Consider the following 20,944-nt stretch of genomic DNA (forward strand, 5'->3'; position numbering starts at 1 on the left):
CACAGACACATGGAGAGTGCTCCTGCAAGGCTGATTTAGTGTGAAACTCTTAGGGTTTCTGAAACTGAGAAGTCACACACACAGAATCAGTGGTTGGGATATTTTCGGGCTTGAAACTGCAAATGGGGTGTGGGGGTTTTAATCTTTTTATTTGCTCTTCACTGTCTGTCTGAATTGCAGCAGTGGTCCCTGGCAGGCAGCATCTACAAGCGGCGGAAGGCAGTGCTGCATAGGGGGGTGATGTTGGCAGAGCACTTTCCAGGCATGCTAGCACCTAGCGCACAAGCGGAGAACTTTGCTTCTGCCAACTGTGACTTCAGAACCCAGGTCTGTTCCTGAACCTGGACGCCCAGCTGTCAATGTGTCGCCATATGTCACCAGCACATGGCACCCTAATTAAAATTTCAAATTGCATGCATTTGTGTTTGCTGGCTGGCTTGCTTAAAAGGCAGAGACCTCACCACCCCAGCCTGCCCCCCTCCTTCGTCACTCGGAGGTATTATGTTCGCCATCCTGAGGCATGGGTTGGGGAATGGCCTATCCCCACTAAAAACCCATCATTCTTTCATTTGCTCACCTCCCATTTTGAAGAATAGTCCCTATTTTAAGAGACAAGGAGGGGTGTGAGAAAATGTGGCCAGTGGTCTCTACTACAATTCTAAAGACCAGAAATGGGGTCTTGGTTTTACCAGTGGCTTATACAGATCACCCTTTATTCTATAGCTTTCTTTTCTCAATTGAAAAAAAAAAGTGAATATTACTATCCCTTAAACATAGTATAAAAATTTTAAATGAAGCCAATTTCTTATGTTAAATATTTGTACTTTTGGAATAGACATTGTGAGGTGGTGTGGATGAGTACATGTATTTCTTTTGTGCTGTCCTCTCTCTGTCCATATACATGTAGCTCTTTGTGTGTTTACATTTGAAATTTTCAGAAAGGATTAGATTAAATTTGACTGGAAAACAATACCAGCAAAATCCTATGAAAGTAGTTCCCTCTGTAGCAGTACCATTAATAAATGGTACTAATAGGCACCATTTAATCATCATTTACAACATGCTAAGGAAAATGCAAATCAACTTGTCTATGTCACCTTATTTAATTATCAAACTGACCCTTACTATATCGCAACCACTAGTGTCCTCACTTTGGCAATGAATATACTATGGTTTGCTTATGAAGCTTTTCCAAGTTAACACACTTAGTATGCAAGAGAAATGACACTTGAACCCAGATCTGTTGGACTGAAGACTATGTGGGATTATACTGCTTCCTCTCTGGGAGAAGATGTAAGTTTTTTCTGACTTATTCTAATCTAGCTCTCCTAGGTATGAGGTATACCTCCAAGTGTAAGCATTTGTGTGTAGTCTTGGTAATTTTTGCTGATATGCTGGAGAATTTGAGCTAGAATTACGTGATTCATTTCATATCAAATTGTAGCCACCATTTGCAATGATGATAAGCCAGGGGTATTTTCAACTGCAACTAGGTTGGGATCATGCTGTCTCATGGTGAAATGTGCCTGTGGTTTATTTTAAATCTTTGACGAACTCCAACATTAAGCTCTAGAAGGACATTATTGCCAAAGATGTCACTGCTCAGGTGTTTGTGATTGATCAAATACATGTCATAGAATTTGCATATTTATTTACTTACTAACTGGTGATTAATGGTGAGGCCACTCATCTACAGAAATAGGCATACAAGGGGTTTTCTTTCTACCATCTGGGAGGCTGGTAACTACCTAAGAAGGGAGCATGGTCATTAGTAGGGACTCTGGAGCCTGCTTGCTGGTTCAAATCCCAACTTCCCTTTTTCATCTTGGGCAAGCCATTGACTTCTCCTCTGCCTCAATTTCTTCCTTTGTGTAAAAGGGATAAGAGTAGGAGTAGATCCACATAAGACACTTCAGAATGTTGCTCCTGGAACACTGGAGGTACTCAACAAATGTTAGCTACAAGTAGTCACCACATGTAATACTTGACATAAAAAAATAAGTTATTTTTTCAGGAAGATTAACCAATCCACTTGATTGCAAATTTTCTTTTTCTTTTTTTTTTTAAGATTTTATTTATTCATAAGAGACACACAGAGAGAGGCAGAGACATAGAAAGAGGGAGAAGCAGGCTCTCTGTGGAGAGCCTGACATGGGACTAGATCCCAGGACCCCGGGATCATGACCTGAGCCGAAGGCAGCCATTCAACCGCTGAGCCACCCAGGCATCCCTGATTGAAAATTTTCATATCAAAATATAAACCTTTTTAAAGCATCTACATAAAACAAGTTACCTTCTTAATTTGATCTGCCAGTCAACAAATATAGATGGAGCTTCTGCTGTGAAGCAGTGTATGGAATCTCCAAAATAAAAAATACTATCACAAACCTTAAAGAGCTATCAGTCATGTTGGGTAGACAAGACCTATCCACTTACTTATGTTTCAACAAGTGCTGTGGAGTATTTCCATATTCAGTACAGCAAATTGTCACAATAATATAATTAAATGTATACTCATCCCCCAGGATGAAGTATAAAGGATGAAAGAAAGCTAAACACATAAACAAACAAAAGCCCGGAAATGTTGATAATGTATATAATGCTAATAGTGATATTTCTAACAATGATAGTAGCAGTAGTAAAAGCTGGCAGGACACATTTAAGTAGCTTCTCTTATGGCTGTAGACAAATTATTTACATACTTAGCAAAGTTATGAAATTCTATCATCTATAATCTTTTCAACCACAAACTATTCATTTCTTGTAAAACTCCCATGTATTCCACAGGGTTGCTGAAACACAGCAGAGTGTGAAGGGGAAAACAACTACTCCCTCTACGTTTTATTTAAAAATAGAAAGTTCTGATGAGAATCTGCAAAACAAGCCAAGATATGTATTAAGATTTCACATACATTCTCAGATTTGGCGCTTTTTAACCCCAAGTTATCATATGGAAGGAAATACATCCTGATAGCTGAAAGAATCAATATCTTTTACTACATCTATGGAAAATACAGTGATTGTTGATAATTTTTGTAAGGTTCATGATACTAATTTTCATCATCACATCCTCCCACCTATAGCATCACTAGCTTGAGATAAAACTGGCTAACGACCCATTAACTGACCTGTTTTCTTTCTTTCATTGAGCTTTAAAATGTTATGCTCTCCCTGGTGTTCAAAGAGATGTATTTGTATGAGCCTTTGTGTGTATTATGTATCATTAAGAAAATTATAAAGAACTTGATGAAAGCTCAAGGCAAACTCTTAAAATAGAATTTGTCATGTCAAATTCCCGTCTCCTTTGAGCTAAAAATTTTTAAAAAGGAAAGAAAGAGAGTGAGGGCCATTAGGAGGATAGCAGGTAGTAAAAACCTGTTTAATGTAACATCAATTGTGGAGAAAATATTAGGTACAATTACATAAGGATTGCATGAGAGGGAGCACCTTGAGAAGCGTAATTTAATTAGAATGAATTTATGAGAGAGGTCCTGTGCTATTAGACAAAGGGAAGGCGGTAGTGTTGCGCTCTCCTTTCACAAGAGCATTTTAATGAGTTTCCACACAAAGTATTTCAGGTAAAAGATTTGTAGCAGGTGGGAATAGAAATGTAGCACAAAGCAGAAACTGTCAAGTGGCTCCAGTGGCAATTTCTGAATTAAGAGTATTCAGTAAAATACATGGATAATAGTATTCCTTGATGGTGATTTTAGTGAACAACTATCACAGCAAGATAATCCTTTCTTTTTTAAAAAAATCAGATGTCAACGCATTCTTTGGTTTGTCAGTGAACATCGTGCTGTAGTCCTTGCTTGATTCCCGTCGTGGACATGTGATAGGTCACACCTGACTTAGCATTGCAAACTCGTCATCTGTCCTGATATTCCAGAAGGATAGGTGCCAGTGATGACTTTAGATTGAGATTTTGCCTTTATGGAATGTTTTCTGGTTCTGGTAAGAGGAACTTAAAGTATTATCTCCCTATAGTAACTGTGGTCATAAACTTTATCAAGATTGTCTTAAATAAAATTCAAGTAGGTGAAAGGAAGAAAAGCACTGTGGTGAAATTGGGGGAAGGAGGATGCAATAAAGAGATGACCTTAATTTTGGTCAAAATATGTTCAGTAAGACTCTGGAAAATTGTGTGTTATATAAGATTCACGTGGAAGGGTTTTTTTTTTTAAATTAAATTAACAATAGAATAATTCATTATTTAGGGATTTATTTGTGTCTGTTCCTTAGAAGGTAGGTCTTTGGGGTTTATTGCAAGTAATTCTGTTCATCTTTTCTAGGTATTTTGGCATGCTAGGTGGTTAAGGAAGGATGATACATAACAGGTCTATGAGATGCCATAAACTATTACATAATAATATAAACATTTGTGGTATCCATGACTAACTTTTGGAAGGCAAAGTTATAAATATCTATAAAGTCTGTGTGCAGTTGTTACTGATTATTGTGGCATTAATGTATAAATAACATTTGTTTTGTTTTGCCTTCCACCCTAAATTCTACTTGTAAAACAAAAATTTTATATTTGCATAGGAGAATTAGAGTGTAAGTTAAAGACCAAAAAAACCCCCAAAACCCCAAAACCCCAATAGGGGAGAATATTTGAAATGTCTTACAAGGAGTAGAATAAAAAGTTTTGCTTAAAAATTCCACCATATGCTAACTATATACAGCACTTCAAGTTTATTTATTGTTAAAGCCTCATGTAAATCACGTCATTCTGAAAGTCATGGAAACTGCACATTTGTGCATTAAACTATGTAAACAACAAAAACTGGTCATCCATCCAATTGTTGCTTCACTTATTTTGAATTATAGTGCAATTTTGTGGAGAGTGAAATGGGGATTACACAATATAGCGATTTCCTGTAACACCTACATTTTTGCTGATCTAGCAAGGTCTGTTAGTATGAGAGCTTAACCTTTATTTTATTTCAAAATGTGTTTTTTATTCGGAGAACCATTGGTGCCTGTGGTTTCACTTTTCTCCGCAAGCCACATTTTAAAGCCTGCCCTGTCTAAATGAAGGAGTCAAGTGGTAGAAAAGATGTTGTAGGCAGGGGAATTTTATACTGGAATGAGTTCAGGAATACTTTGAATCTATCAGTAGTATTATTAATAGGGAGACAGTGTAAATGCTAACACCTCAAACACTAAAGTGTACATGTCAAAACTAAAGCATGAGGTTAACATAAGACCACTCATCATCCTCCCTTATTTACAAAACAGATGTATATTTTGTACCTGACTTGTCCCCCTCTCCTTTTTTTTATACCTGTTCTGTGACTGGGGTGCTGACTCCTCCCTCTGCTTGTGGAAATCCTGCTTAGCTTTCAAGCTGCTGCCAGCCTTTTGTGGAATAAGGAATACATGTGTCTTCTGCCCCACCTGCCATCACTCACCTTCTTCTTTATCCTTTTACCCACTGCACATGGCTTCTGTTGTCTTATGGTAGTTGAGTCTGGTTTGTATTAACCATTAAATGTATAAGAGTTGGTCTTTGATGCTGGACCAATTTTCTTAGTGCATATGACAGCTCTTTGTAATGGTGATGATCAATAACGATTGTTTGGACTGAAAGGGAAACAGAAATGAAAGTAATCTACTTCAGTACCAGCCAGGCTATACAGTGGTGAGGATACACTTAGGGAAATCCCTACATCTCCAGAATCATGGCCAGTTGCCAGGCTCCAGTACCGTTTGACCCTGTGTCTCAGGGTAGATTTTAAGGTGTGTGTATTTTCTGTGGCCTGTGAATACTCCTTTTGACCAAAGAAGAAGTTGTTTCTTTACATATAGATCTTGTGAATCCCTCTTCCAAAAATTCTAAAGGAATTTTTTTTTTTTTTTTTTTTTTTTTTTTTTGCCCCACTGGCTGCTTAGGAATTTAGGAAATGATGAACTGGGCAGGGACCTTTCTTTATCCAAACGTTCTCATCAAAGTGGCATCCACTTTTCCTCTGGCCCTCTTGAAGTGGACCTAGTCTAGAAAAACCTCTGATTAGTTTGTTCTTCAGATTTTCATCTACTCAGCCATAGGCTCAAAGGATCAGGATGAATTTGTGATTAGTGAACTGAAGCTGCTTAGCTGATGGACTGCAAGTTATTCAGGCTTATACTGATTCATACCAAGATCTTTGGAAGTTGTCCTTGGGCCACAAAGCTTTCTATAGTCCTACCCATACCTCAATTTGGATTTAGAGCATGCGTGTAAATGACCCTAAAGGGTAATAGCTGATATAAGGACCATCTTTTTTTTAAAAGTGCCGTTATTGGGGATCCCTGGGTGGCTCAGCAGTTTAGCGCCTGCCTTTGGCCCAGGGCGCGATCCTGGAGTCCCGGGATCGAGTCCCACGTCGGGCTCCTGGCATGGAGCCTGCTTCTCCCTCTGCCTGTGTCTCTACCCCTCTCTCTCTATGTCTATCATGAATAAATAAATAAAATCTTTTTTAAAAAAGTGCCTTTACTGTGTAATCCTAGATGTTTTAAGTGACTTTCCTTTTATTTGTATCTAGCTTCATTTCTTACAAAGACGAAGAAGCAAAAATGCACTAAATTTTATTTAATTTCTAGTTGTAGACATTTGACCATACTATAATTGCCTTAGTCTACCTTATAGCCCTCTTGAGTTGATGTGGTTACTGAAGATAACAAAGCTATGTGGAGATTGGATGTTGACCTTCACTTTAGTAGAACAAACTCAGCTGCTGTTCTTACCTACTAGGGGTGGTGAGTTGTAGGCAGCTGCAGCCAGTGATTCGGTTTGTTAGCATTCTTCTGGCATATACTGGGTGATACTGAAAATATTTAGGTAGAGGTGTTTACTCTCTGAGTCTGCTCATTCATTCACTCAGCAACTGTTTATTTAGTACCCACTATCCTAGGCACTGAGGTTGTATTCTCCTAGCTTAAACACACTTTGCTTAGTTCTAGGACACATTGGTTGATTTCAAGTCTCTTGCCCATCATAAACTTATTTCGTTGTCAATTCAGTTATGTCCTTACTGTCTATGACCCCCTATGAGGTCATGCCATTATTATTCCCATTTGACAGATGAAGAACCTGAAACACAAGAGGTGAATCCATTTATTCCAGGTCATGTTGCTAGCACATAAGTCGTAGAACTAGATTTGAACCTAGCTAGTCTTCAACTCTTGAGTCTGTACTCTTCTATTTTTTTAAATTTTGTGATCTTACCATTATGCTAAGTTGCCTAAGACTTTTCAGAAGGCTTAGCCTAAATAAAATACAGCATTTCAATTTCTCTGAAGGTTCATTTAACAGATTTTCTGAAAAGCTAGCTCTCAGAAATGAGGCTTTTTCATAGATACTGCAGTAATGATATAAAAATACAGAACATTTTAGAATCATGCAAATTTCCAGCCCCTGGAGATGATCTATCCACTGGATTCTTCATTTTAAAAATGTGAAAGTTGAAGGTCAGGAAGCTGTGAGACAGGCATAGCTCAAACACTCGGTTATCAGAAAAGGCAGGACCAAGAGGCAGGACCAAGAGGTTCGGTGAGTGAACTGAGAACTTCAGTGATCCAGTATTTGTTTCACTGTTGTCACAGGTCTCAATATTTTGTATCGATTTACAGTTTTACAATATTCAACAAATATCCTACAACAAGGCTTTACTCTTTATTTTGCAGGATTTTTTAGGCACAAAGTTCATATATACATATATATATACACACACACATACACACATATGTATGTATATATATGTATGTATATATATGTGTGTGTATATATATGACTTTCATGGGTGAAAGTATTTTATTTTTCAATATTTTGTATTCATTTGAAAACAGTCTTTTTGTCAGCACATGAAATCTTATCCAAGTTGATGCACAGTTTCTTGCTGAGAAGCTTTCAAGGTTTGGTTCAGCCATTATTAGGAAGAAAAGCTACAGATACTACCTTGGCAGCTAGCAAGACTTCAGATCAGCCCAATTTCACTGTGCTGACAGGACAGGAAACAGGTTGGGCTTCTGTGGGCTTTAAACTGAAACCAGGGACTGGCATGTTTTCTCTTCCAGTCATAGGCATGATTAGAAGTCAATTTGAAGGTTTTCTTTCCCCAGTTTTGATCATTCTTGTCAGTGTGACCTCAGAGACACATATTTCCTCCTTTGCTGTGCATTCTCTGTCTAGATGGAATTTCCCTTAACATTGGATGTTACAAGAAAGCATTTTAAAGATGCAAGGTGTCTTCCCAAAAAATATAAATTAATTAGGTACTAACTTTTGAAAAAGAACAAAGATAGTCACAGAGCCCTTCTTTTTTCCTTTGCCTTTCAAAAGTGTTATTTTCTGCTTATCATAATACTCTCAAACCAAACGTATGGCAGTGCGCACACACACACACACACACACACACACTTTATATTGTTGCCTGCAAACCTATGCATTGAGGCCAACATCCCTGTTGTTTTGAAGAGCTGTCATATCAACGAGTAAGTGAACGCTTGATGGCTGTAGGTGTATACCTAGGATCAATGCCTGAGAGAGGCAGACAGAAGTCAATTCAGTATGAAGGTCATTGTAATTACTGAAGAAGTCCAACGGTGGACTAGACTTGTAGACAACCAGGGGACCCCATATCTGGTGATCTGGTTCAGAGATTTTGTAGCTGAGATAGACTAAGAAGTAGGATAAGAAGACCAAAATTTTGTACAAGGTTTGAGATTTTGAAATGAGATCTAGTGAACTGATTTGGGGAACAGCTGGTATTTTTCTTCAGCCATTTTACTTCTTTCAGACGTAAGTAGACACTGGGAAATCATTTCTGAGTAATAAACAATAGACTCATTTCACATATATCCCTATGTGTTCTTTCCCCAAGATTTTTAAATTTAAAAACAAGACCACGAGGCAATTTAAAACTTGTTTAGCTGTGATGTCTGTGTTTTCCTTTGTCCTTTCCTTTCCAACTTCATGATTTTGTCCTGGCAGACTTACTAATTCCACTTACATGTGCTTCCCTTCCCAACCTGACAGCTGTCACTAAAAAGTAGCCTGGGTACACGTAGGACATGGAGGGTTCAGTTGATCCCCTGGAAGTGCACAAGGAGCCCAGGGAAAGATGTAGCCGTGAATGCTCATGCGTGGCTACAGAGGCGCTGCGCTGTTAAGATGTGCCCAGATGGAATTCCTGTGACCCTCTCTTCTATGAAGTGGGACTTTTTTGGCACCAGCAGCCAAGTGATTCATGAATGAAAAGCATTCTCTGGTGTCCCCACTGCATTCACTATTTTGCTTTCCTTTGCTTTTGCTAGGCGTAGGCCTTTTATTGATTCACACACAAGTTTTTCAGAGATTAGAATCTACTCCCATGGTAATAATATTCCACGAGTTACCATTTGTGGGAGGAAGGTGCACATTTCATCTCGGTGTTTGTGTGTGGTTTTGCTGAGAAAAAGAGAACCGAGCAAAGTTTCATTCAGTATATGGGATAGAATGGTATGCCTCATATATGTACTGAACTTTTTTTTTTTTTTTGACTCAGCTTCTCACAAAATAATAAGGTAAGGCACTATCTATAGCACACGAAGTATTTTTTAAGAAGTGAACATTCTCAGTAGAACCATGATATGGCAGGAACAGGTCAAGTGCTTTCTTTCTTTGATAAGTTAACTAGGAGAGACCACTTTAATACTCTGAAGCTTTCCCTATAACTGATCATCCTTTTCTCTTTTTTATTCACAGCATTATGATCAAACTCTTGTTCTTATCCACCAATGAGATCTTGCATCTGAAGACCCTGCTGCAAGCTCATTCTGACCAACTTGTCCTTCTTTCTGCCATACTCTGCCCAAGTGCAGCTTGCTTTGTGCCAGACTCGGAATGAGCTCAGCAGAAGAAGGAGAAATAGCTAGTGGTTTAAAAACATGAAGATGAAAAGAGTGTTTTGGTGGTTTTTCTGTCTTCATGTTTGCTTTGTGTTTTAGCTTTGAAAAGACCCAAGCTCCCACTCTTTTAATTCAGAGGGAAGCAGTTTGACAGATGAGAAGCATGGTCATTGGAGTCGAGGAGATCTGAGTTGGGAGCTATGCTTTATGACCTTAGGTTACTTAGTCTTTCCAAGGTCCAGTTGGCTGTCTGTAAAATAATAGCAGTCTATCACTGGGTTGGTAGGACAATTAAATCAGACACTGCATGGAAGTTCTAGGGCACATAATGGGTGGCTTGCTGTTATTCTTATATTAACAAAGCTGCCCTGGTTTTTCTTCCCATTGTCAATTTTCATAAAGTACCTATTCAGAATACGATGTAAAATTTTTAATAAGCAGTTTAGAGTCTAAGATTTAAGACTTTAAAAAGGGTTCAGATATGACTGGTTTCTTGGTGATTAGTAGTGGACAGTGGAAAACTACTTATTTTATGAGATGTTTAGGAGAAAGTACTGAATGAGGTTCACACTGGTAACATCCCCTTTGATTAGATGACCAGTTAGAGAAGTCATTCCCAGTGCTGTCTGGGAATAGAGTAGATTTCCTGCTGCATTAGAAAAGCCCTGGGTAAAGGACCCCAAAGCATTCCTGAATTAAGAGAGCCTGGAAACTAAAAAATACAAATATTTTTCTTTTCAGAAAAATGATATATTGCATTCTAATGATATTAAGTAGAAGTTTTTTTTTCTAGAAGAAAACAGCTCTCTCTTGAGAGCTTGCATTGTCTGTCAAATTTACATATTTGATTTTGGAGAAACTGAAACCTGTTTGTTCCATAAAAGTAGTTATTTGTGTTCAGATTTGCTCTTTTGGAATCCATCATTAATCATTTAAGGTTAAATTAAACCCTAATTTTGTATATTATTGTATATATTGTATACAATATACTATATTGTATATTGTAATTTTGTTTTGGTATATTCATTTTTTAAAAAAAATTCATCTTTCCATGTAATCTCTTTGAGAGCAAGAATCAGGTAGGCTCCAAAGTACAGAGCACCTAGGCTCTGTACTACATACTGTGCTATACAGCATGTACCTAGGCTCAAAACTAATGTCTTTATTTTTAAGTACTTTTATTATCAAACGTAATATGAGCTATTTGTAGCTCATTTGGAAAATATAGCAAAGTAAAAGGAAGAGAAATCATATACAGTTCCATCAGCTAAAATCAGTGTATTAACACCTTGAGTATTTCCTTCCAGATCTTTTTCTATTTGTGCAGAGCACTATGGTAGACTCATGATTATAAATATATATGTAAGATCCTCAAAGACCTTCTCATGCTGAGGCCAGGTGTTGTTGGACAGAAACTGATGGTAGCCAGGCAAAGTGTATAAACCTGATAATAAGGATGACAGAATCACAGCAAGGATAGGAATACCTTTGGTTTCCTCAGCCCAGGGCTCCCTCCTCTATGCATTGGGAAACGTGGTTTCTCATTTTGGAATAAGATTGTAGAGGGAAGGTAGGCAAACTCAAAATAAGTCTTCCAATTGCCCCTACGGCAGGTAACAAAGGCAATAAAACAACTCAGTTCTGCTGTATTGTGGTATTCCTATATTCAGGAAAAAAATCATTAGTTTGCACAAGTCCAAGCTTTGAGTGTAACGTTTTTCCCTTGAACATATTAGGGCTTAAATTATTATCATTAACTCCACATGTAGACAGGGGGCACATAAACATGAGAGAATTGAGAATTGGTAGCACATGCAAATTTATGCAGCATCTATCACAGTCCTGAATCATGAAAAACTACTTTTTATTGAGTGCTATCCTTATAGATGCTTTCTAGTATGGCCCATGCATCTCTGGCTTTTCTCTTGCTGAATCATACCTTATTCTGTTACGTGGATGTGTGTGTGCGTGTGTGTGTGTGTGTATCTCCATTATTGTACAAAGACTGGAGAAATGGATACGGCATTGGGAAATGTGTAAGATTTCCAAAAAGTGTATTGAAAGAGGATTTTATTGTAATCCTTCCTGATTGGACACCTCAAACCTGTTATTCTCATCTGCAAAAGTGAACATTTTTATTCCTTTTCCCTTGGCTTTTTGTCTCCATCTGCATGCGTTGCTCAGGTGGACTTCTTTCCCGAAGAGAAGAGCATAATATTCTTCTAGTTTGCCTAGCTCTTTGGCATTTAAACAAGCTAGAGAGATGCATAAATTTAGCAAAGGATCGGGGCCAAAGTGATGGCTGAACTGGCATCATTTCACATTTTTCATGCTCTGTATTTATAGCAATAAATTTCAAGCAAGGAAATAGATTGCAAGGAGTGTGCTGTATTAGGAAGGAAGTTTGTACACTTTTGTGGCTTATTGGTATCTTAGAATAACCTTCTTCCCACTTCTCTGGTTGAGTGAACTGAAATGAGTAAGTTCAGGGACTTTTTGGTAGTTCATGTATCTGGCCGGTTAAGGGATAGGGTTTTTTTCCCCACTAAACTGGGCTCCCAAAATTATTGTGCTGGGTTATTTGTGACTTTCTTTTAAGGAGCTTCCCCCATCACACACACACTAGAACTCTCTCTCTCCCTCTCTCTCACACACACACGCACACACACACACACTCAAAAACTCACAATCTATCTCACTGTCTCTCATTCTAGAGCCTGAAGAAATCCTCTCATGAGTGCTGCCTCCACACTTAGAACATTCTGGGGCTTTGCAATGAATTGCATCTGTTAACTTAAAAAACAAACAGTACCCATTTTTTTTTTTTTTATGTGTGATACAATAAAATTGTGTTTCCCAGTCATTGAGAAGCTTTACTAGTGTTGAGAAAATTTTGGTTCATGACTGTCTCACTTTTTGAATCAGTGGTTAGTTATAGTTTAGAATAAATTGCCATGGGGTGCCTAACTGGCTCAATCAGTAGAGCACGTGACTCTTGATCTCGAGTTTGTGAGTTCGAGCCCCATTATGGGTATGGAGATTACTTAAAAATAAAACTTTTTCTTAAAGAAGAAATTGCCAAATGATGATAATAAATAGTAACAGCTTATTTTTTAAAAGACAGATACTGAGCTAAATGCTTTCATGAATTATCTCATGCAATTTGCTCAACAGTGTTTGAAGTCTTATAATCATTATTCCCATTTTACAAGTGAAGAAATCCTTATTTGTTTGTTTATTTATTTGAGTGAGAGCACATGTGAGCAGGGAGGGCAATGAGGGGCAGAGGAAGAGGGAGTGAGAGAATCCTGAACAGGCTCCACACCCAGCACAGGGCCCAACATGGGGTTTGATCTCACAATCCTGAGATGATGACCTAAGCCCAAATTAAGAGTTGGATGCTTAACCCACCGAGCTACCCAGGTACCTGAAACCCAATTTTCTGAGAGCCTAAATTAACTTCTTTTAAAATGTAGCTCATAAATATCCTGAGTAAATAAGTGACACCGGGAAATGCTCCTCACAATTAAACATGTTTTCTCCCCCATATTCCATAAGGTAGAGATTTTTGGAGAAGGGGTCTGTTTTTGTTTTTGTTTTTTTGTTTTTTGTTTTTTGTTTTTTTTAAGAGAAAATCTCAGTGGAGGTTTTAGCCTTCATTAATCAAACACACTTAGGGTGTAAATTTGAATGAGCAGATTGGGTTGTTGGATATGTTGTAAGAGATTGGGGGTTGGTTGTGAGAGATTTCAAGGAGGGGTGATAGCTTTACCATAGAAGTTTGTTTTCGAAAGAGGGACATGCAAGCAAGCTGGCTTTCTGTGCTCAGGAGTACAAGGTGAGATAGAAACAAACCACAGATCCCACCTGCTGCTGAAACTTCACCTTTTACCCCAATGAAAATTTTTTTGTATGTCAGCTTTGAGAGACACACAGCTTCTTGTCCTATAGAGCTGCCAAATAAATTACATTTACTTCAAGGACAGTGAAAGAATAGTCTAAAAGGATATATATATTTTTAAGATTTTATTTTATTTATTTGACAGAGAGAGAGTGCCAAAGATCACAAGTGGGGGGTGAGGGGCAGAGGCCGAGGGAGAAGCAGGCTCCCTGCGCCCTTGATCCCAGGACTCTGGGATCCTGAGGCAGATGCTTAACCGACTGAGCCACCCAGGTGCCCCTAAAAGGATATTTTAGATTTAGAAGCATGATTTTTGAATTCTCAGGGTTTCATATCCAGCATGGACTGTGAGTCCCATGAGTAGGAAATGAATTGTCTTCATCTCTATGTCCAGAGTGCCTGAGATCGTGTCCAACATATAACGTGGTAAGGATTTAATAAAACTTTATGAGTAAATGAACGAGCAAAGGAATGAACAAACAAAATTTATAGTTTTCTTCTGTCATCTAAGCCTCTGCCTATCGTGTTATAGAACTTAATTTTATATAAGATTCAAGGTATGTAACATAGCTTTTATTAACAACATTCATTCGTATATATTGTGACGGTCCTATTGTTAAAAGAGAACTTTGCCGCTCGGTTCCTGAAAGAACATTCGCCATTCCGTAGAGCTGGGACCACACCTTCAGACACAGACACTCCATTCAGACTTGCAGACCCCCACCCTGCTCAGCGTCTGGGTTGCAGCCCAGACTGAGGTTGGGCAGTGGGAAGAAGGAAGCCGTGTGGTTAAACCACTTGGGATAATTGAAAGTCGACCATACTTATTTTCAATTTGGCAGCTGCATTAGCTTTTTCCTCAAGTGTGCAGTTTTCCCTGGCTGTCTTCACGCTGCGGCCCGCTCACCATTGGTGACCTGGCAGAGGCATCTGGGGAGGCTCGCCATGGCTCTTCCCTGATGGTTTCCCCTAGCCCGGCATTTTCCCTCATTGCTGTGCTCTCTGGCGTCTGGGAGTTAGATCAGTTTCCGTGAGTGCAAAAGAAGATAAAGACAAAAATCAGGAAAGCATAACCTCAAGAATAACAATAATGAAATTTTAAATTTAACATGGTGTGAATTTGGCTGCATGCAAATACTTACAGCATGGGAAAATGCTTCTGGTTCCTCCAGCCATTTCACCTACTTTGATTCAGACCCTTAAAAGTTTCTGGTGGGCAGCTGATATTTGAGTTCACTAACGTGTCAGTCCTGATGCTCCTGACTTGGGATGCTATTTTCGTTAGACGCCCAGCATGCCTGCTACAGATTATGTGTGGTTGTTTCAATGTCAACAGGAGAGGAAGGTTGTAAAGATAGACGTGGGACACATTTGCAAATCCAGATCTCCAAGGACAAGCTAGTGTACATAACCTTGTTCATGATGGGCCTGTGTTTTGTTTTGTTTTTTTCTTTGTCCATTTTCATCTCGAGTTGATGATATGTCATTTAAATCTTCACTGTCACATGGGCATTGTTTTCTACCCAGGTTGAATCTGAGTTTGAAGGACCTCAGCTCTGTGGTGATTTTATTTTATTGTTTTCCTTGGATAAAATGCCCTTGATACCAGATAACTGTATGCTGAATATTTATTATTGCTAGAGTATAGTTTCTTGGAAAGGACATCAGGGTTTCCATAAAGGGGCAGTAAAATCCACTTTTCCCTTTAGCATTTACCAACGACTTCGCAATTCGGGTGGCTTGAAATATGGTCAGAGTGCACATTACTCAACTTCTCCCGGCTGCCCTGCTCTTTCACACTGCACTCAGATGATGCCCTCCACCCCCTGCCAAAGAGCGTAAGGCCTGCTGATGCATCAGGAGCGCGCAGGGCTTTGGTTATATGGTTCAGGACTCGAGCAGGGAAGGATGGAAGCCAAGAAAGCAAGAATCAAACTACTGACCTGCCTGGTTTAGAAGATAGCACCACTGCATTTCATTAAAAGTATGGGAGTTTGGAGGTGCTCTCAATCAGACCTGCAGGTGGCCAGCCATGATTGGGCTTTTTTCTTATAGATGTGTAGAGGGCGTCATTTCATGACTACCTGGGACTGAGTGGACAGTTGATTAAAAGATATAAATTCCTGGATGGAATCAGAGAGAGAATTCTATCTTGTGGTCGGTCAGAAGTGGGGCTCACTCCTGTATTCTATTAGAGTTGATCAGGATATTTCTTGCAGGGAGTTGCTTTTCCAGTTTGGATTGAACCACTTAAGTTAAATGGAGCCCCACTCTTAGCTTTGCAAGTAAAAAAATAAATAAATAAAAAATCCTGGAAAGTAAGAGTTATGCTAATATCTTGTGTGGATCTCAGTGATGGAAATTGGGATTAGGAGCCAGGGGAGTGGTGTGTGGTTAATGGAAGTTAGAAGTTGAGCTACTAATAAGTTACATTTGCATATCAGTTAACAGCTTGCAAACTGGCTCACACACCTTATCTGAACGTTATAATTGCTCACTGAAGAAATTAAACTGTTGTTAGTATTTTTACCGCTATCACCAGCATCATATTCCATCTTATGGATGATAAAATTGAGGCTCTGAGAATTTAAGAGATTTTTCTCAGATTGCTAAACTGTCACATCTGAATCTGAGCATATGACATGAACTCTGTCCCCAGATCCCGTGTTGTCACCTATAAACTATACTATTCCTAAGCCTAGCTTCCTGAGGACTTCCCTATCTTTTATTATTTCATATTTGGCATTCTTGCAGAACTGAAGATGTTTTATAAATGCATATTTTATTTAATACTTCCATGGCCAATATAGAAAATGGCACCAAAGTTAGATACTTTGCTTGATAAAATCAGCACACTTGTGAAATTGGCCTAAACTTCTATAAACTTTCTTAGCTCCCTAAGGCTTAACTTCTATATTATTATAATAAAGTTTGTGAAGCACTGCAAATATTAAGAGACATACTTTTCCTCTTTCCTAACACCAGATAGTACTATGACATGTCTGGAGTCTTCAGCAGAAGACATAGCCTGCAGTTATATATTTATTAAAATGTAGAGTTTTTCAGTGAGTAAATTTCTTTTAAAACTGAAAAAATAGTATCTAGACAGAATTTGTAGCATTGCTTTAAAATGTGTTTTTAATGAAGAGAAATACAAAGTATATTTGATAGATTCTTTCATATTGCCAAACTTTTAAAAATGATTATACTGGTATTTGAAGTATAAAGCCTATCACATACAAATGTTTCCATTATTTGTAACACAGCTAAAAAATTCTAATGGGGCTGTGTCCATGCAACTACAGATTGTGTAATGCTATGCATTTTTGATAAGCATGTTCCAAATTTTTCCTGTTCTAAAAACAAAAGCATTAAAGTCACCCACTGTTGAAGATAAAAGACCATAACTTGGGCAGCCCGGGTGGCTCAGCAGTTTAGCACCGCCTTCAGCCCAGGTGTGATCCTGGAGACCCGGGATCCGGTCCCACGTCACAGTCCCTGCATGGAGCCGGCTTCTCCTTCTGCCTGTGTCTCTGCCTCTCTCTCTGTCTCTCATGAATAAATAAATAAAATCTTTTTAAAAATGTTTTTTTTAAATAAAAAGACCATAACTTTTCTTTAGGAGACATCATTAGATACATTTAGAATGAGGTAAAACATCAAAACTAAATCAGAAGATAGCTCCACTGATAAAAATTCAGTTCCTCTGTAGCCGATGAATAGAGAAGTCTTTTCCAGTAATAACCACTGAACATAGCAGGCTTTTAAAGCACACCTCACTGTCATTGTAGAAGTGTGACTTTTTCAAGTAGGTAAGATGAACCAATTCTCCTTCTAACAAGCTGTAATTAAACAAAGATGATGATATCTGACCTATAAATGACTTCTTTTTTTTTATATTGCCTGTGTGAATCAGGTCACTACAAAATGGCTGTCTGTTACCTTATTTCAGTAACACAATGGCCTGAAGAATTCCACGACTTGTCCATCCCTTTTTCCTGTGACTCAGAATTAGATTCTTCCCTCTGCTCTGCCAGTGTCATTCCCACCCCAAACAGGTAAAACTAAATAGGAGGAATGAGGACTTAAGCCCGAACATATATGGTCATCACATACGTTCCTCACTTTGGTTAAAGAGTCCTTTGTTCTACTTGATTGCTTATTTACTGAAGACGTGATAATCCCCCCAGACTGTTGATGTTCCGAAATGCAAGGAGAAATATTGATGGCTATAAACTTTGCACAGTGCTGCTGCACTCTAGTAGTGCTGTTTTGCACCGTTGAACTTTCTTGGTTCACTATCCTTCACTGCATTAGCCTTTAGGCCTTTAGTGAGCATCACCATATGCAGTTCTTGGTGATATGTAGCCCTCGTTTCTAGAAGGGCTCTGAGATTTGGGTAAGAATCCAGGGTTGTCATCATTGAATCTTTCCTGGAAAAGATGTATCTGTATAATATAAGTGGCCTTTACTTCTTGGGATACCAAATTCAGTACTGTGTGTTCCAGGGTGTTTTTTTTTTTCTATCGACTCCACAACCTCCTCGTTAAAAAAAAAAAATTAAGGTGAATCTAGGACTTTCAAAGGAAGGTATCTACTTCTTATTCTGGTGACCAGTAGTAGGTAGAATGTTATGGCAAAACATAGAAATTGTTCCATTTGGTTCTTGAAACTTGAAAAAATTTCATGGTTTCATTTGAACTGGATACTGAGTTTAGTTTTTAAAAACTGAGCAATTCAACAGGACGTGATTGATTGCACAGGCAAATTAATTGCTTCTGAGACAAATGTTTGGTATAATTATTCATGTACTATCTCTGGTATCAGTGTGTAGCAGTAATCTTTACTGTCCCATTTTGTTTAATTGTCTGTGTATATATTCTCTAGAAAGGAGGTTGATTAAACTTTGAAATAGCTTGTATCTGTTTTATGAATTCTTATTAATATGCATAATTATGCCTGGAAGAGAACTATAAGTAATTATAAGATTTATAGTTAGAACAGGTGAGAGATATATGTATTACATATATATATTATATAATATACATATATATTTCCCTTTAGCTTCTTTTTACCTGTGTTTTAAGAGCTGTTCTGGAGTACAAGTTTTGGTTAATAATCCCTGAGAGTGAAAGTCAGGAAGAGATGGTCCCACAGGACCTGAGCTGGATCTTGCTGGGAAAAGCTCAAGATTGGGAAATAGAACTTTGGAGACACAGGTCAAAGGAGGATATGAAGTATTTGCCTCACCACCCCATACATGACTAACCTTTATTTTGGAGAGGAAAGGTTTCTCAGGCTTCCTGAAATAGCATTAGATTAGAACAAACCTGATTTCAGTAGTTTATAAACTCATAAACTAGCAGAATAAAGGCTTAAGATCAGACACTGCATTCAGCCTGGACTCTGCCACTTAAGAACTTGGGGACTTCAGGCATGCTGCTTCTTAATCTGTTAACCTCAATTTCTTCAATCTTACAAAGGGTAATGATAGTATCTATATTGTGGCATTGTTACCAAGAAAAAAATGAGGTAATGTCTGAAAGTGTTTAACATAATCACTGGCACATAGAAGATATTAATAAATGGTGGTTTCCTTCTTGTTCAGCAAAAGCTTAAGGAGAAAGCTGGTGGGGATGTTTATGTGTTTCACTACGTCGATAGCCTTTGCCAAACACAATTACCTCATTGTTGCTAAGTAATTAAAATAGAAAGCACATAGCTAAATATGCAGATACCTATTTTGAATTAAGGTACCACTCATTTTTTTGTAGTGCATTTGGAGTCTTTTGCCTTTGCACCTCTGAACATTTGACAATTTTAAGATATGTTGATAAGCTCATCTGGGAGTCTTCTAATTGAAATGGGAGTTTTTTTTACCTCCATTCACATACTGACTTCAGAGTATCTGAGAACTCCCTGAATTGTCACACAAAGTAGTTTATGTTTGTGAGTATATATATGTGTTTTCTTGGGAGGAGAGGCCATGGCTTTCATCATTTCCAAAAGAAATATGGGATTCCAAAAGTTTAGTATTGATCCTAATGATAATAGGATGAATAATATCTGTTTGTGTTTTTTGGTCTAAGAGTATAAACATTTCTATTGATAGGTGTTGGAGATTTACTGTATGTTGGGCTAAGCTCGTTAAATGTTTTACACTAATGGAGATTGGGCTTTTATGAACCTCCAGTTCACAGAGACTCTTCAGCACACTCAGGAATGGGAATCCAAGGCACGATTTACCATGGCACTGTAAAAGACACAAACCAAGGATGGACAATTAATTCTGCTCTTCATTTTACATATAATTTCTAAAATATTTGGCTATAATGTCATAATAATAATGTTATGTTTTTATACCATGTATAAAAGATATTATAGGTTTTTTTTTCAAGCACTAAAAGAATGTGATGTCAAAATGATCATTCCATGAATTGTGGTGTGTGGATGTGTATGGAATATACCGTAACCCATGAACCTCAGGTTTTGGGGGTTTTATTTGTTTATTTACTTACTTAAACAGGCCGGAAGACTGCCATTGCCAAAAAGATTAGCTCTACTTGTCCTTCATCCCCTCTATGGGAGTGAAGAGAAGGGATAATCTATGGAAGATTCAGATGGGTTAGAAAACCCACAGCAGGGAGTCTTTTGCTGTGAAGTGTCCCAGTTACAGCTGGGAAAATTAGGAATAACACATACTGCCAAATATTTGGATACTGGCCAGTTTGAGAAAATCTTTAATATAGAGATTTAGCAAATTCTTAGCTTGCTGTTGAACTGTTCCATCATGTACATAGCTTGAAATTATCAAGACTTGTGAGTTGAAAATAAGATTGTATTTGCCTTGATTAGAATTGTCAGCCTTACTGGACATCTCCTGAAATAGCCCTTTTGTACCTGGGGTTTGTTTATGTCTATTGTATTTTAAACATTGTTAATAATACAGTCAATCATAGCACCTCTGCAAAGTCAGTTTTAGTGGTTACCTGGTTACTTTTGTTTGGAACACAATTCAGATGCTTAGTAGAATTCTTTTCATCTATTGTGCATTTTTTATGGTTTCTGTAAATTTGCCCTCAAACTTCATTCATTCACTCTGTTTATCTAGTGTGTAAGTACTGAACAACTATTATGTCTGTGTTCCAAGTATTAGTTCATTGCTTTTAAGAG

General features: G+C 38.0%; 1 protein-coding gene and 1 long non-coding RNA gene across 16 annotated transcripts in view; one reads left to right on the top strand and one right to left on the bottom strand.

Annotated features, from left to right (window-relative positions):
• The window catches only part of NFIA (nuclear factor I A), a 373,976-nt gene that overhangs the window by 113,721 nt on the left and 239,311 nt on the right, over positions 1-20,944 (top strand). The window lies entirely within an intron of this gene.
• LOC140630406 (uncharacterized) lies at positions 13,884-15,131 on the bottom strand. Its single transcript, XR_012028180.1, has 2 exons — positions 14,914-15,131; positions 13,884-14,780 (listed from the first exon to the last, which is right to left on the bottom strand). It is a non-coding gene; the product is annotated as an uncharacterized lncRNA (long non-coding RNA).

The sequence above is a fragment of the Canis lupus genome, chromosome 3, assembly GCF_048164855.1.
Source record: "Canis lupus baileyi chromosome 3, mCanLup2.hap1, whole genome shotgun sequence".
Classification (NCBI taxonomy): Eukaryota; Metazoa; Chordata; class Mammalia; order Carnivora; family Canidae; genus Canis; species Canis lupus.